Raw genomic sequence first — 15,243 nt, 5'->3', positions numbered from 1 at the left:
TCAATATTTGAAAAGATGTGGAGGTCAGGTGAAGTCCCAGGTCACTGGAAAAGCATCACACTCATTTTTAAGAAGGGCAGAGAAGATGACCCAGGAAACTACCAACCTGTCAGCTTCACCTCAGTGCCAGGGAAGAATATGGAGAAGAACCTCCCAAAAGCTACACTAAAGCACATTAAAGAGCAGATATGAGATAACCAGCATGGGCTTACTAAGGACAGGTCCTGCTTGATCAACCTTGTCATTTTTAATGACTTTGTAACTGCAAAGCAGAGCAAGGAAGAGCCACTGATGTCATCTATCCAGATTTCAGTAAGGTCTTTGACATGGCCTCAAAGAACATCCTTCTCTCCGAAGTAGAAAGATACGGATTTGATGGGTGGACTGTCTGATGGATGAGGAACTGGTTGCTTACCATATTCAGAAAGTTGTGGTCAATGGCTCATTGGCCAAATGGCTGTTTGTTGTGTCCCACAGGGATCAGTACTTGGACAAATGCCCTTTAATATCTTTATCAATGTATTCAACAGTGGGATCAAGTGCATCCTCAGTAAGTTTGTGGACAACACCAAACAGTGTGGAGCAATGAACATGCCTGAGGGATGGGATGTCATCCAGGGAGACCTAGACAGGCTCAGGAAGTGAGTCCAAGAGAACCTCGTACTGTTCAACAAAGCCAAGTGCAAGGTCTTGCACCTGTGTCATGGCAATCCCCATAGTACAAGCTGGGGGAAGTAAGGGTAGAGCACAGCCCTGCTAAAAAGAATCTAAGTATCTGTGGAATAACTGTATACAACAAGTCATGGAGCATCATTATTTCACCAAGGAGAAAAGCACTACATATATCAGCTAATGGGGTCAGAATATTATTTGGACATTCTCATCAATGCATAATGCAAGCTCTTAACAAAATGTGTTCTCCCTATTTCTCCTGTAAGCAAAAAGAGTACACTTCTGTGCTTCATTGGAAAGACTCAGGCCTGCATTTCCATATAAGCTGGGTTTCTTATCTGAGAAATCTGTCAGTCACTGGAGATAACTTCCCATTTCCAGACTGAACCAGTGAAGTTCCCATTGCTGAAGGTACTGTAAGCTACAGTATGTCTTACTTGAGAATTCAGATGTCACCCACCTGCCATTAGGCACAATGCACACCTTTTTATAGTCAGCACAGCTGCCTGGAAGGCAGAACAAGAGATGAATAACCATTTCCTAGCCCATTTCATTCGCCTGTGAGTCTTCTACGCTGCTGAACTGCTTCAGATATTAAGACAGAATAACTAAGACCAGATAATATATATGAGACAGTATCAAATGGCAATAATAAGTAGTAACACACATGAATAAAAAGTGATTACAATAAATATGAGTCAAATAAATTAATATTTTGCTTTAGATAGCATTCTTTATGTTTGGTAACTATTGCTTGTGGTGATGATATAACACATGCTGACACCAAATATCAATTCTAGGTAAATCCAATTAAGCCCAGAAGCAAAACAGCTGGATTAGTAGTTCACAGCATAAATTATTTTTCTTCCATTTACTTTGTCTTTTTGCAAATGAGCCTTTTAACATAAAAAAATTTAGCTCTCAAGATCCCCTTTGCTTATTAATCCCAGATGCCTAAAATAAAGGAGAAAAAAAATATTTTCTTCCTTTGTTCATGTGCATTTGCTGTTCAGTTCTCTGGTGTAGTCTCCCTAGACTGTAGATAGCTTTCCTTCTTCTGTGAAGAAGTTATTCTCATTGCATTTATTATTGCATGAAGATTTTATTTTTCTTTCCAGATGATGTATTGAAAATAAAATGTAAGTATTCATTACCTGTTCTCTGATAATAAATAAAATTAATATAAAATTGATATGGCTGAAGTTCAACATGTTCACCACTGCTTTAATTCAGTTATTAAAACAAATCCTGCATGGTCTGTGTTGTTGTCTTATTTCCCTTTTTTCTTAAGATTTTCCTTCATTATACAGCTGCCAGCATAAAGGGGAATGCAGTGACTGGGAATCAATATGAGGTACTCCTGTAAATACACAAATAATCACAAATTGTAACCATTGAGTGATTTTCAGCATTCTGAGAGCGTTGCATTGCGTGGAAGGGACTCTAATCTCTGTTGAGCTAGGGGAAGTCTAGAGCACTGATTCACTGCTGGAATTTCTGAGGCAGTCATCTTGTAATGCATCATTTCAGTCAATGAAACATGTAACATATCTTCGCTGAATATGTCTTTTCCCTTCTGCTCATGGTAAGGGTTGAGAACAGCTAACATGCAAGGGGCAGAGCTGTGCTTGAGCATTCGAGGATGAACGTTGCTGGCTCTGAATATGGTAACAAATACTGCAAGAGACACGAACAGCAGGGCTCAGTTCACAACTTACCAAACATGCAGGTCTTGATATTACTCCTATCAAACACACATCCTTTCTCAGTCCCCTAAAAGCACAGTGGTTTGAGATTCCTTTCCCACTAAACCCTCAAGCATTGTTTTCACAAATCTAAGATCATAGATTCAGAATGCCTTAGGTTGGACGGGACCTTAATGACCACTCATTTACGACTCCTTGCTGTGGGTAATCTGTATAGGTACCTGGGATTACCCCACCCAAGTGCACCACCTTGCACTTGGCCTTGGTGAACCTCATTAGGATCATGTGGGCCCTCTTCAAGCACATACAGGTCTCTCCTGATAGCGACCCTTCCTTCTATTACGTCAACTGCACCACTTAGCTTGGTGTCACCAGTAAACTTGCTGAAGGTACACTCAGTCCCACTGCTTATGTCATTGATAAAGCAACAGCTTCATCAATGGCATCAATCCCAAGGCAGATTCCTTAGGAATACCACTCAATTACTGCTCCTTATGTTACATATTTTTCCAAAGATTTGAAACTTCTTCCATGCACTAGAGCCAAATGTCTAACTTTCATGTTATACAGGCACACACAGGAAGATCCATACAAATATGAGAAAAAAAATTTTTACTGCAAGGATGACAGCACTGGAAAAGGCTGCCCAGAGAGGCTGTGGTGTCTCCTTTTCTAGAGATATTAGAGACTCATCCGGTTCTTTCATGTGTGATCTTACTGTAGGGAATTTGCTTTAGCCGGGTGTTGGACTAGGTGATCTCCAGAGGTCCTTTTCAACCCCCACGGTTCTATGATTTGAAAACCATGCCCAGACCAGAGTGCCACAGTTCATACAAAAGGTACTCACATGCTAGCTATCAGACCAGCAACTGTTTCACAGAACAGACAACTGAATCCATATACATTTGCCCATATGTTTATATACAAAAAATACTGAAAATAGTTGTTTGTCATGACTGTATTCTTAAAGAAAAAAAAGTACTAGTCATTACATTGGCAAAAAGCTTGATGTCTGGAAAAAAAAGAGGGGAAAAAGAGAAAAGCAAACAGCATTATGGAATGAAGGAGTCATTTTTTCTACTAGATTAGTAGCACTGATATTTCTATGTGCAAAAATGGTAATTTTCAGTTATGTGCTCATTCATATCTAGTACATTAATTTACACACAAGAAATGAATTTCACCTTTTGTCCCTGACTATACTGGTAGAAAACTATGAACCCTGTATCAATTACAAATATCTGAAAAATAGCAGCTAGCAGTTTCAACTAAATTAAACTTGCTTTGTAGGGAGAGATTGTCACTATTTGTTTACAAGCAAAATAAAGAGGAGACTGAGATCCACAGAGTTGCCGCCTCAGTGGCTGTTCATTCTGAGTTGGGTAGCAAAAGTGAACAGGTCCAATTTTCCGCATTAGATTAGATGAGAATTTAATCCATCTCCAAGTGTAATTTTACTCATGACAACTTCCCAAGATAAAAAGTACTTTAACGTACATATGAAGAAAGACCTGTTGATTATTGAGTGAATGACACTGGAAAGCTAGGCTAATGGTAGTATATGGAAATACATTAGAGATACAGAGGGGTATCTGAAAGCAGAGGAGTACACTAATAAGTGAATACTGAACCAAGAGTTATATTATTATCCAAATGAGCTTCTACATTTTCACAATGTAGAATGAATAAATAGCTGAATCTGGATAAGGCAACTACAGTAATCATTAAAAGATTTTTCTTGGGAAAAAAAGCTGAACTTTCAGCATTTTTTATATTTTTACCTTTAGATATCAAAAACATACAACTTCCTCCACTGAAATTTCTGATTAATAGATTAAAGCAGCTTCTATGATGGTGGCATATAGACTAAATAGAACCCTGGTAAGGAGCTTGAGGTGGCTCTACACAATTACCTGATGGATCTCCATTCTGAATTTGTCATTGATACAATAAGAGTAGGTGACAGGACAAGGGGAGACAGACTCAAAATGCACCAGGGGAAGTTTATTTTGGATATAAGGAAAAGCTTCTTTACAGAAAGGGTTATTAAGTGCTAGAACAGGCTCCCCAGGGAGGTGGTTGAGTCACCCGCCCTGAACGCATTTTAAAGCCATCTGGATGTAGTGCTCAGGGACATGATTTAGCAGTGGGTTGTTAGAACTAGGGTAGTATGATTAGGTTGAGGTTGGACTTATCTTGAAGGTCTTTTCCAACCTGAGCATTCAATGAATTCAAAATATTATTGTTCTATACCATTAATTACTAGGCTAAGAGATCTAAAATAGCCTCTCATCACATAATATCACTTGCTTTATTACTACCTATTCAACTTCACTGTCTAGGCTCAAAGGAAATGCGGTAAATTTCAACAGTTAACAACCATCAACTTTTATTTAATAACAGCATTATTTTCCATTTAGAAAGCTCAAAAAAGGAGCTGCAAATGTTTCATTTTCAGTGAAAAATCTCTCAACTAGCTCTGTTCATGAGATCTCAAAAAAGCTGTGGGCTAGTTATTTTTCTCTAGTATCTATGTACTTGTGACACTGATACCAGAAGAAAAACATAACACTAGCAAGTACTCTACAGTGTCACTGACAAAAGAGTGAAAATATGAGAATAAAATTAAAATGTTTTCTCTTAAGATACAAATGTGCAAGAATATGTTTGGGGAAATGTACTGCTGAACTTCATCTGGTAACTGAAAACTAGATACAGAGGAATGTTGCATTTACTCTTTCAATGACTGCAAAAAATTGCTCTTTTAGAGTTAATTATCAATACTGAATGTTTTTTTTCTGCTCTTCTCTCCTCAGTTATAATACAACCTACATAAGCTCACAATAAACCAAATGCAAGGGGTGCTCTGAAATTGAGACCACCTATTTAATTATGTTGGTTCTTGATGTCAGGGGTGGAAATTGATGTTATGACAGTAGAGATCAAATCTTCTCACCAATATTCCATTACATTTTCTTGTGGTGTGACCGATGGCAGCAAAGGAGCAATCTAAGAAAATGGCATCTGACATAGGGGTACAGATGAAGCAAAGGTGCGTCACTGAATTCCTCCAACACACGCACTGATATTCAACAATGCTTGAACATTTCTGGAGACTCAACAGTGGATGTGAGCACAGTGAGGCAGCAGATGGTGTGTTTCAGCAGTGGTAACAGCAGTCACCTCTGCTAGTGCAGATTTTTAGGAATGTGGCACACAGACTCTTGGTCATGGCTGGTGAAAATGCAGATCTAACGATGGTGACTGCACTGAAAAATAGTTTTAGTAGCTGAGAATTTGCTCTATCAAATAGTGCTATTGTGTTCTTTGTATATGTTGTAGTTTCCACAGAAATAAACAGGTCACTCAAAAACTAATGCCTCCTAAGTACTTGAGCTGGTATATGAAACCCAAGAATTGTATTTTGTAAGGTAAGCACCAGCATACTGAACAAGGATCTCAAAGATGTAGGTACATTCTTTTTCCCACTGACATCCCTTCTAAACACTGAAGTGCAAGCTAGCTAACACTGTGGGTGTTTTTAATCTACAAGCAATGTGAGCTTTCTTCATCACAGCCTCCAAGATCACACTCCTCTAAGTCTTCAAAAGAGCCCCTTGCCTTAAAGGGTGAGGAATTTCTTTCACAGCTGTGATTTAGTCTGTTATGAAATATATATTCCTATACTTCTTGCCTTAACTTCTTAAGAACACTCCTACTTTTGGCTACACCAACCACCCATTTTCATATTTCAATAAATCCCAAGTGGATAACAGCTAGTGATCTTTGATTTACTTTAAAACATCTTCTTGATTACTTTCTGAAAGCATAAGCACTAGATACTTTTGCAAATGGAGTCAGCAACAGTCATTTCATGTAGAGATCTTTAAGAGACAGATACTTTCTGCTCCTGATTCACCACTGCAAGTAGAATATTCAAAGAGGAGCTCTCTCAGGTCTGTCAACCTTAGATTGGCTGCACAATTCACAAGCTGAACCAACTGAGATGGGTATAACTCATAACAAACGATCCTACCAATATTCAATCCTGTTTTACCTCCTTACCAGCATCTGAAACAGCTCTCAGCTACTTCTCACTGAACCTTACTTGACTGTGTCTGTCACCACTTCTGCACTTTCAAACAGCAAGCCTAGCATGAAAAAAAGTTGATTAAAAGGGCAGCAAGAACACCTGTTTTCTCTATTTTAAACTATTTTGTTGACTCATAGCACTGACTACTGTTCTACTAAAACAGTCTCAATCCATCTCTAGTTGAAAAATGCTTTATTTTTACTTCTTAGTCACAGTGATTATTACTAGAGACAGAAACTGTTCAAATCTTAATAGCTAAGTAAAAACAACTACAATTTACTGGCATTCAGAATACAAAGCTGTTAATCAAGCCTCCTTCTCTGTCACATACACGTATAATACTGCTTTTATATATCACATTTTCAGCACTGCAAGTCTATTAAATTACAGCTAAACTACATAAAAAAGAAAGTTCAGCATGAACTAACTACAGTTCTCTAACTACAGTTGAGAAATTAAATCTTATCACATGATGTAGTTCATTTATATGAATTACATGTAAAAAAAAATTCCAGCTGGTAATGGTTATAATGCAACCTATTAATAAAAGGTGTGAATAGATGATTTATCGTACCCATCAAGAAACAACCAGCAGACATTAATATGTAACACATACACAAAAAAATTACTGCAAGAGACTTTTTACTACCAGTATCTAAATTAACTAGATGTATTTGAACATTGACCACAAAGAAAAGATCATTTTCCTCTATTTAAGTAAAATTGGCAATACATGATTAAACTGAATTTATGCTAATTCTAACTTAGTGAAATTGCAATATTCATGAAGCATTCCTGTAAGTTTCTTTCAGCAAGAAGTTAAAAGGTATGAAACACTAATGAAAATTTCAAGGTTTTCATAACATCTATCCTACAAGCACAGTAGGAGCATAACACAATAACATGATAAAAAGCACAGCAATAATAGCAGGGATGCATAGTCCTTAGCTGCAGCAAGAAGACAAGACCAAACACAGCAGCCATAAAGACGGAAGAGAAAAACCAACCAACCAACCCCAAACAACCAAACAAAAAAACTTACTTTCAGAAGACCTCAGATAAACAGGGAACTTCAACCAGATACCCTCACCTCTGTTGCCAGTCCTTACATGAGGGCTGGGAAGGGGTGGATCCTGGCTCCACCCATTCTAGTCACTCAGGTGCATTGCTTGCAGCTGAGCTCCTGTGGGTTGGCCCTGCCTTCCCACCAGGTGCTCAGTCACTGGTTCAGGCTGTGTCCAAACATTACCACTACAAGTTGAATATTATGAAGTATTTTTAATAGTAATTTAAATAAAATAAAATCACTTAAGGCATTTTTGAAAGTTGGTAACCAGTGTAAACCATATTCTAAATCATTATTGAGGTCTCATCTTTGCGCAACTGAGCAGTAAAATATAACAGTAATGAACAAAATTATTTTTTGGTATCATGTCCCTCATTCTATCAGTTTAATGCTTGCTTTATGCATTAGCAAAACTTTGAGGTCCTACACCAATCTTGTGTGGTTACTGACATACTTTTCAAAGTCAAGTTACACAGCTGACATCAGTAAGGACAGAACTTTACCCATTGAATTGAATAGATACTTGGAGGCAAAGCACAGTCTAAATTACTGAGGTAATCAGAATTTGGCTTCTTGCTAGAATTTGGAAAATGAAAAGGATCTTAATCAATTGCTTACCTCATGCAGTCCTAGGGTTAGCTTCTGAAAAAAACTCACTGCAAAATAAAAACAGAGGATACTATTAACCAAAAGCAGAAAAATCTTAGGACTTTACGGAGAAAGAGGAAAACAAAAGAAAGCTCTCTTTGGAAAGATTCAACATCGTAGAGTTTTCAGAGGGTTCTTTTTTCAGGGGAAAAGAAAGAAAGAATCCAAACAAGACTGGCTAACTTTTCACTGCTCTATTAACAAGTTTTCTTTACATTTTATTTATACTGAATCATACTATTTTTGTGTCCAAATGCCAAGAAATGTGGTTACTAAAATGCCAGATTCTTTTATTTGATTTTATTTGATTTCATTAGGGACCATCAGCCTAGCTGCTTAAGTGCCCAACTACTGTTTGCATTTAAACATTCATTAGGGAATCCCCAGTGGGTTCATACATTTCACTGAGGTCCAATTACAGTGCCACAAAAGCAGTTTTTGCAGCAATTAGCTGATTTTTCCTGTTTATGTTCTGTCTCTTTAGGAAGAGGACTATTTTGTAGAGGTCAGATTTTTAATTAGGCGCAATTTAGGGCCAATAAGAAAACTGATAATTTACTAAATGGCTCTGGTGGACTTAACTGCTCAGAGCAGAGGTAAATAACACAACAGGGACACCAGGAATAGGCTCTCCTGGTGTGCACAGCTCACAGCCCTATAGTGTAAGGAATAGATTACATGTTAAATGGTTGTCAGAGCCTTCATTGCATTGCCTACGTCACCAATTGACCTAACCTCAAGAGCCATCATGTTATTAGCAATAGATATAGGGAAGCCAATCTGGAGCAGGTCCTGCAGAGCTATTGGCTTCAGGTAGTTGCAAAAAGATTCTCAGAATGAGAGAAAACAAATAAACTAGACTTCACTCACCAATAAGATTTTCCAGCAGCTTCCTCAGCTACTGCATTCTGCAAAACCAGAGATATTAAAGCATGTATGAGAAGTCCTTGTAGTAACTCTGTAGTAATTCTGTTTTTACCTCAATGGATTACCACGTTAACTTGTACCTCTGTGAAGGTCTGTACTTCCACCTTATTTTTTCTACCTGTGCTTGCACGTTGTCTTACACCTTGAGAAACTGAGAATCATGACAGCTGATGAACAGTACACAATTATTGTAAGAAGTAGGATTATAATCTTGTGATATCTGTTTATAACTTCAGATGCTTAGCAGATTTACCACATAAGAATTTTCCTATCTAAAGATGATGATAGTTGAGTTTCAGACATAGTATCACAGCAAAATTTTGGAGAGCCTTACAGCTGGTTGAAAGGTTGCCCTCTTACAGGAAGTGGGTAAGGAAAGGCCAGAAGATCGCTGCATTTTATTTGGAAACCTTTGACCCAGCACTCAGCTGGAAAGTCATAGCAAAGCACATAAAAAAGCAGTACCAGCAGGAAGCATTAGTTATGAAGATATAAATTTTGTTGCCCATTATAATTTCTGGCAGTATTTATAAAAACGTACCAAATATTTGGGCAGAAATTCATGTACCTTCCAGCCAGAAGAAAATGTACAACTTAGCTGTAATGCACACAGAAAATGTATTAAACAGTTGTGTAATTTCAGAAAACCTGATACCTTGCTTGAAACACAGTAGACACGAGAGCTACAAGGCAGAGTTTAATGAGGGCAGTACCTTCTGAGTTACTACTCCACATCACCATTTCAGTCCTTTCCATTGAAATTCTTTACCATTGCACTGAGTCAAATGTTCTACAAACAAAATCACACACAAAAAGAAAAGAGAAAAAAAACAAAAACCACACAGAACTCTTAAGAAAACATAAGATTTCATAATTCTTTAAGACATGAAAATCTGTTATTAGTTACTCTCTTTCAAATCATATAGAAAGCCAACAAGCATCACCTTTTCAACAATTCATCTTGTTTCCTTGTGCAAATAAATAGGATTGAAAGTTGCTGGCTAAAAAAGAAATTAAGCAGACAATTTTGACAACCTGAAATCAAATTTCTGACCACTGATAATCCAGAAGGCATCTCTTCAAGACTTTCTGGAAGGAATCTATGATATGGGTGTGTAGATCCTGAGTATGTGGTCTAAATTACCTAATACAGTATAAGTTCTGTTCAATATTGCATTCTACATTCACTGAGGATTCTTAATAAATTAGTAGAATTAAGGCAATGCCATTTCGATTGTTTGATATTATTCTTTTTGTCTAGTCAAGCACATACAGGATTGAGGAAGGCCTTTCTGTTTTTAAATACTTTCTCAACTTTAGAGGTAGATTTTGAGGCTTTCAAGCAAATGAACAAGCTTTTTTCAGTATTATTACAAGTAAAAATACAATGAGCAACAGGCATCTCAACATTACTTTGGAAACCAAATTTCATTCGGAGTCCTACTTGACTTGCAAGGAATTCAGGACAGTAATTAATAATAATCAGCCACTGAAGTAACTTTGTATAAATAATGTGTGGAACTGTGTCCCAACAGGGTTAATACAAACACATGTACTTCAGAATGAACTCAGACAAATAGAAAAAAAAAAAAAATTCTTGCAAGTGACTGAATTTCAACTTTTTTTTTTTTTTTTTTTTTTGCGTAGCTGTTCCCTCAGATACATTACCCGTCATATCTCATAGTCCAGGTTTGTTGTCATTAACATAATCAGAAATGCAATTTTCTTAACCCAAGTCATATGTACAGTGAGCTGATGGCAGCTACGTGATAGGTGTCATCCACAGCAGGTAGTTTTGGTGGAAAGACAGATAAAATTAAGTGACAAGGAAGTATTGCTATTACTGTGAAAATAACTTCCAAATCCATGAGATAAAGAGACATTTTCACATCTCAGGGAGGCACGTCAGCTCACATTGTCAAATATTCTGTTGTTTCACCATTCACATCCCTTGGCATGGGAAGAATATTACAGCAGTAGGAACTAGAGATAGAAATGAACAGTCAAACCATGGGATCATGTGTCAGTTCAGGTTGGAAGGGACAAAATTTAACCTCTTGGCAAAGCAGGGTCAGATTCATTTACATCATTCTCCTGTGACAGTATATAAATAAACTAATTCAGCTAAAATAATATACATCAGCATACTAATTATAGCTATTAAAAATTTACACAAGTTAAACCTGGCTTCTTATAGAAATGAATGTAATGGGATCATATACTGTTTATTCTCAGGTATTGGCCCATTTCATGCATATTTTGCTGAAGGCTTAACTTGATCCACACAGGGGAAAGACATGAACAGCCAGCCCAACTATAGTAAAAATTTCAAACAAAACTTGTACCTCAGTAGAGCCAGGATAAGCCAAATATCACAAACTTAGCCACTGAAAACAAGCCCTCATGTGCAGCTTATACTGTTCTCTGGCTTCCTTTTAAGTGTTCCATCTCTTCTTTAGATGGAGATGGAAAACAACAGGTCAGGTGCTCTCAATGTTTTCCATTTAGCTAGAAGAACAAAACACTGGAAATCCCATGAGAAAGGGGATTTTCTGGTATTTACCGCTTAGTTTGGCAACTTGAGGTGGTCTCAATGAATCTATTTGAAAATCTGGACCTCCAGATTTTCCTTCTGAATATCAACTTCCAAGTGAGTCAGGTGCATAGTCAAGAGGCCAAAGAAGGCAGCTTAACTAAGAGCTCTACTTCATTATCCACCTCTGCTCCTGGTGAAAACAGTGCAGCATTCCCGAAGACCTGAACTTGAGGAAGTCTTCAACTTGATTAAGACTTGGAAAGCAGCGCAGAAAGAACCACTTGGCTTGAGCAGGTGGTTAACCACTTTTTGCAGATATCTCTTTTCTTTTGCAGTACTGCTATTGAGGACCCCAACACATCAGGGTTGTTATCTGCTGTGTTCAACTTTCCAGATTTTTCCATCTTACAGAATTATAGTTTGGGTACCAATACTGCATACAGACCTTATAAAAATTTATTCATAAAAGGTTTTATCTAAGTCTAAAATGACATTTGGCAGATTGTTAGACAGCAATCCTGGTTGACATCGTCTGATATTTAAAAACTAAATGAAAATAGTCAACCATTTTATTATTGTAACTGTACACTTCAAAATTGACTGGTAAGCATCCATGCACAACTAGAGATATATAAGCTCTACATCGTCATAAGTAATGTATCAGTAACTTTGTAGATAAATACATAAGAATAAATATAGAATATTTGTTAGCATCAAACAATAATAATCAAATAAAATAACTTGTTATGTATATTGCAAATATGTACAATGGTACATGTGTATGAACAGAAGTGGTGATGTTTTTGGGTAAAACATTCTCACATGTAATGATTTAATGCTAGATGTGAATTGTTAAACACATTAAGAATCTGCTGAGAACTAACTGTTCCTAGTTATAGGATACCTATATCTAGTATATGTGTTTTGGCAGTCAGAATATTCACCTTTATTTGAAGTATTTTTGCCACTGCATTCTGTGTAGAGAAATAAAAAAAATAAAGGAATTTCCTTTTCCTTGCCTTCTTGCTGTCATTACATGAATAGTAGTTATCACATCACATAGCACATAAACTGTCACTGATCTGCACATTAAAAAAAAAAGGTCAAATATGCATGTACGCTCAAGTAGTCAATTTGCAAATATGATTCATTTATCTGATTTAATTTTCTAAAATTGCTCACTGACCTTAGTCCTTATTCTGGGCTAACAATCAGTATTTCCTTTAATGAACCTGTTTTCAATAAAGAAAGAATTAAGGGAAAGAAGCAATGGGGAATTGAAAAAATTAACAGTTTAGCTGATCTGCTAAATTTTGAAACAAAGAAAATAAGTACAGTCCGAGGCATAATAACCTTCAGATACATGCAAGCCAGAGTGCTATTCTGCACCTGAACCATAAAACCATGTACTGAAAACAAAATTCGCTGCCAAGTTACATGCCAAGGAACCATTCTAAATTTAATGAAATTGCATGGGATGTAAATCAGTCCAAAAAACTTTGGTTTTAATTTGAAACTGACAAAAATTTAGCTGTAAAAAAGCACAGCTGCTATTTAATACTATGCAGAATTCTGCATTTATTTAATTATTTTAATTATTATAATCATCACATGGGTTGTGTTTCATCGCAATCTTTTTTTGCTGAAATTGTTTCATCTGTTGTTTTCAAACCCAAATGGGACCATGATTTCAGATTCAACAACACAAAGCAACTCAACATTCTTTCTCTGCAAATTTCCATCAGAAAAGAAAGAGAGACCAAAAAAATTATCAAACATCATCTAGATACCAGCAAACTTTGAGAGGTTACGCTGTGCTCCACTGAAAATCCCAAGTGCAATATCAGTACAATATTACTAGCTAGAAAATGGACCATTCTGGAGAGCTGCCCATGAGGCTGTAGCAGAATAAAGTAGACACAGCTGTGAGAACAGTGACATTTGACATCAGTTTTGCCACTGAACCAGACAGGAATGACTGTGCTTCCTTGATTTTGAGGAGAGAATTGTGTTTCCTGGAAAGAGAGAGCAGCTCCAGTCATATGAATTAAACTGTCTTTACAACAAGGCCATATATTTGTTTCATTTTTATAGCGACAAAAAATAATGTATCCATTATAAAACCATCTTTCCTCTTCAGTCCTGTCTCTTTCCTCTGTTCAGGTGCCCAGTATGAATCTTCAGTATGTTTTTGGAACAGAAACATATCAAACTGCATCTACCCTGAAAAACATCCTAAGCAGCCTGCCTCGCAATTATCTTCTTTTTACCCAATTTCTGCTTTTTACAGCAATTAAGGGGTTTTTTGTCACTGGAAAATACATGTGCGTGTGTTCATGTTTGTACATGCATGTTTGTGTGTGCAGTTTTGTGTTTGAATAGTTTCTGGCTGAAGCCCAGAAAAACAGTCTGGGGAAACAGTCTGCAGGTATTTTCTTCAGAAATGTTTGTTTTTCTTTCTCACTGGTTTCAAACATGCTCAGCATATCAGTGAAACAAGAGGTAAACATAGAGCCCTCTCAGATTACATCTGTTCCCCAGGCCATCTCCAAAGCAAACATTGGTCTCCCAATGAAAAATACAACTATTACCCATTATTGGACATATCCAGTCATTGCCTGACCACCGAGTTGCACAGTTAATGAATCTGCTCATTTCTAATAAAAATAAACCAGACAGAGGAAGTGGTCAGCTGAAGCTGAACTTGTGGAGAAGAAGAAAAGAGATTTAATAAAAAAATCTCAAGGTTGACATTTCCTTTTTTTATTTGAAACATGCCTTTCTCAGGAATGACATGATCACACAGATACTATTAGTAAAGCCACACACTGGCGCCGGATTTTAAGATCTTTACCCATATGACTTAATTTGGGAAACAATAAAAACCAGGAGGGAAATTCCTCTGGTCCTGTTATTTCACAGTTCAAGCATCAAATTAAAGTATTTCAAAAGAGAGCGTTAAGAGTATATCAGTCAAAATGAACCAAGCTACTTCTTACAGCACTAGCAGAAACAATATTTTAAGATTGTATCTCTATTCCCCAGTTCCCTTCCCATCTCTTCAAGTTATTTAGGAATCAAGTCAGTTTGTATAAAGCAGTGATCAAGAAAATCTCCAGCAGAAATGATCTGCAAATCACTTTTTTTTTTTTTTTTAATAGAGAAATTTTACAGGAAACATAACTTTTACAGGAAACTTATATTTTTTCCAGAGAAAAAGTTACTTCACACAGACCAGATTCCCTCCAAATTGAAATATTCATTCTTAATATTGAATTGATATTTGTGCTGAGCTTAATTCCAAACATTCTAAACTTTAAAAGATATAATTATAAAGCTCTCTAAATCTAATATATATATATATATAACTTAAAATATTTTTAAAATATTTAAATATCAAAATTATTTTTAAGTAAAATCATGGATCAACTTCCTTGCTTCAGATTCTTTTGAATAAATTTCCTAAAAGTATCAGACATTGACCTTCCTTTTCTTGTGAATTTTGGTTATGCGGACTTACTTTACAGCAAGAAAACTTTCAACAAGAAAAGATTATTTGCTGGAAGAAATTTCTGCCATTCAAAAAGCACTGAGA

At 36.6% G+C, this 15,243-nt stretch overlaps 1 long non-coding RNA gene across 1 annotated transcript in view; it reads right to left on the bottom strand.

The window, feature by feature from the left end:
* Nucleotides 1–15,243, bottom strand: part of LOC136058612 (uncharacterized) — a 108,924-nt gene that overhangs the window by 27,803 nt on the left and 65,878 nt on the right. Inside the window, exon 2 of the long non-coding RNA XR_010623140.1 lies at nucleotides 9,056–9,093. This is a non-coding gene — a long non-coding RNA (uncharacterized LOC136058612). The remainder of the gene's footprint in view (nucleotides 1–9,055; nucleotides 9,094–15,243) is intronic.

The sequence above is a fragment of the Cyrtonyx montezumae genome, unplaced genomic scaffold (assembly GCF_038088225.1).
Source record: "Cyrtonyx montezumae isolate F1298 unplaced genomic scaffold, pur_monq_1.0 scaffold_8, whole genome shotgun sequence".
NCBI classification, from domain to species: Eukaryota; Metazoa; Chordata; class Aves; order Galliformes; family Odontophoridae; genus Cyrtonyx; species Cyrtonyx montezumae.
The sequence above is the reverse complement of the archived record's forward strand: the minus strand, read 5'-3'. Positions and strand labels throughout refer to the sequence as shown.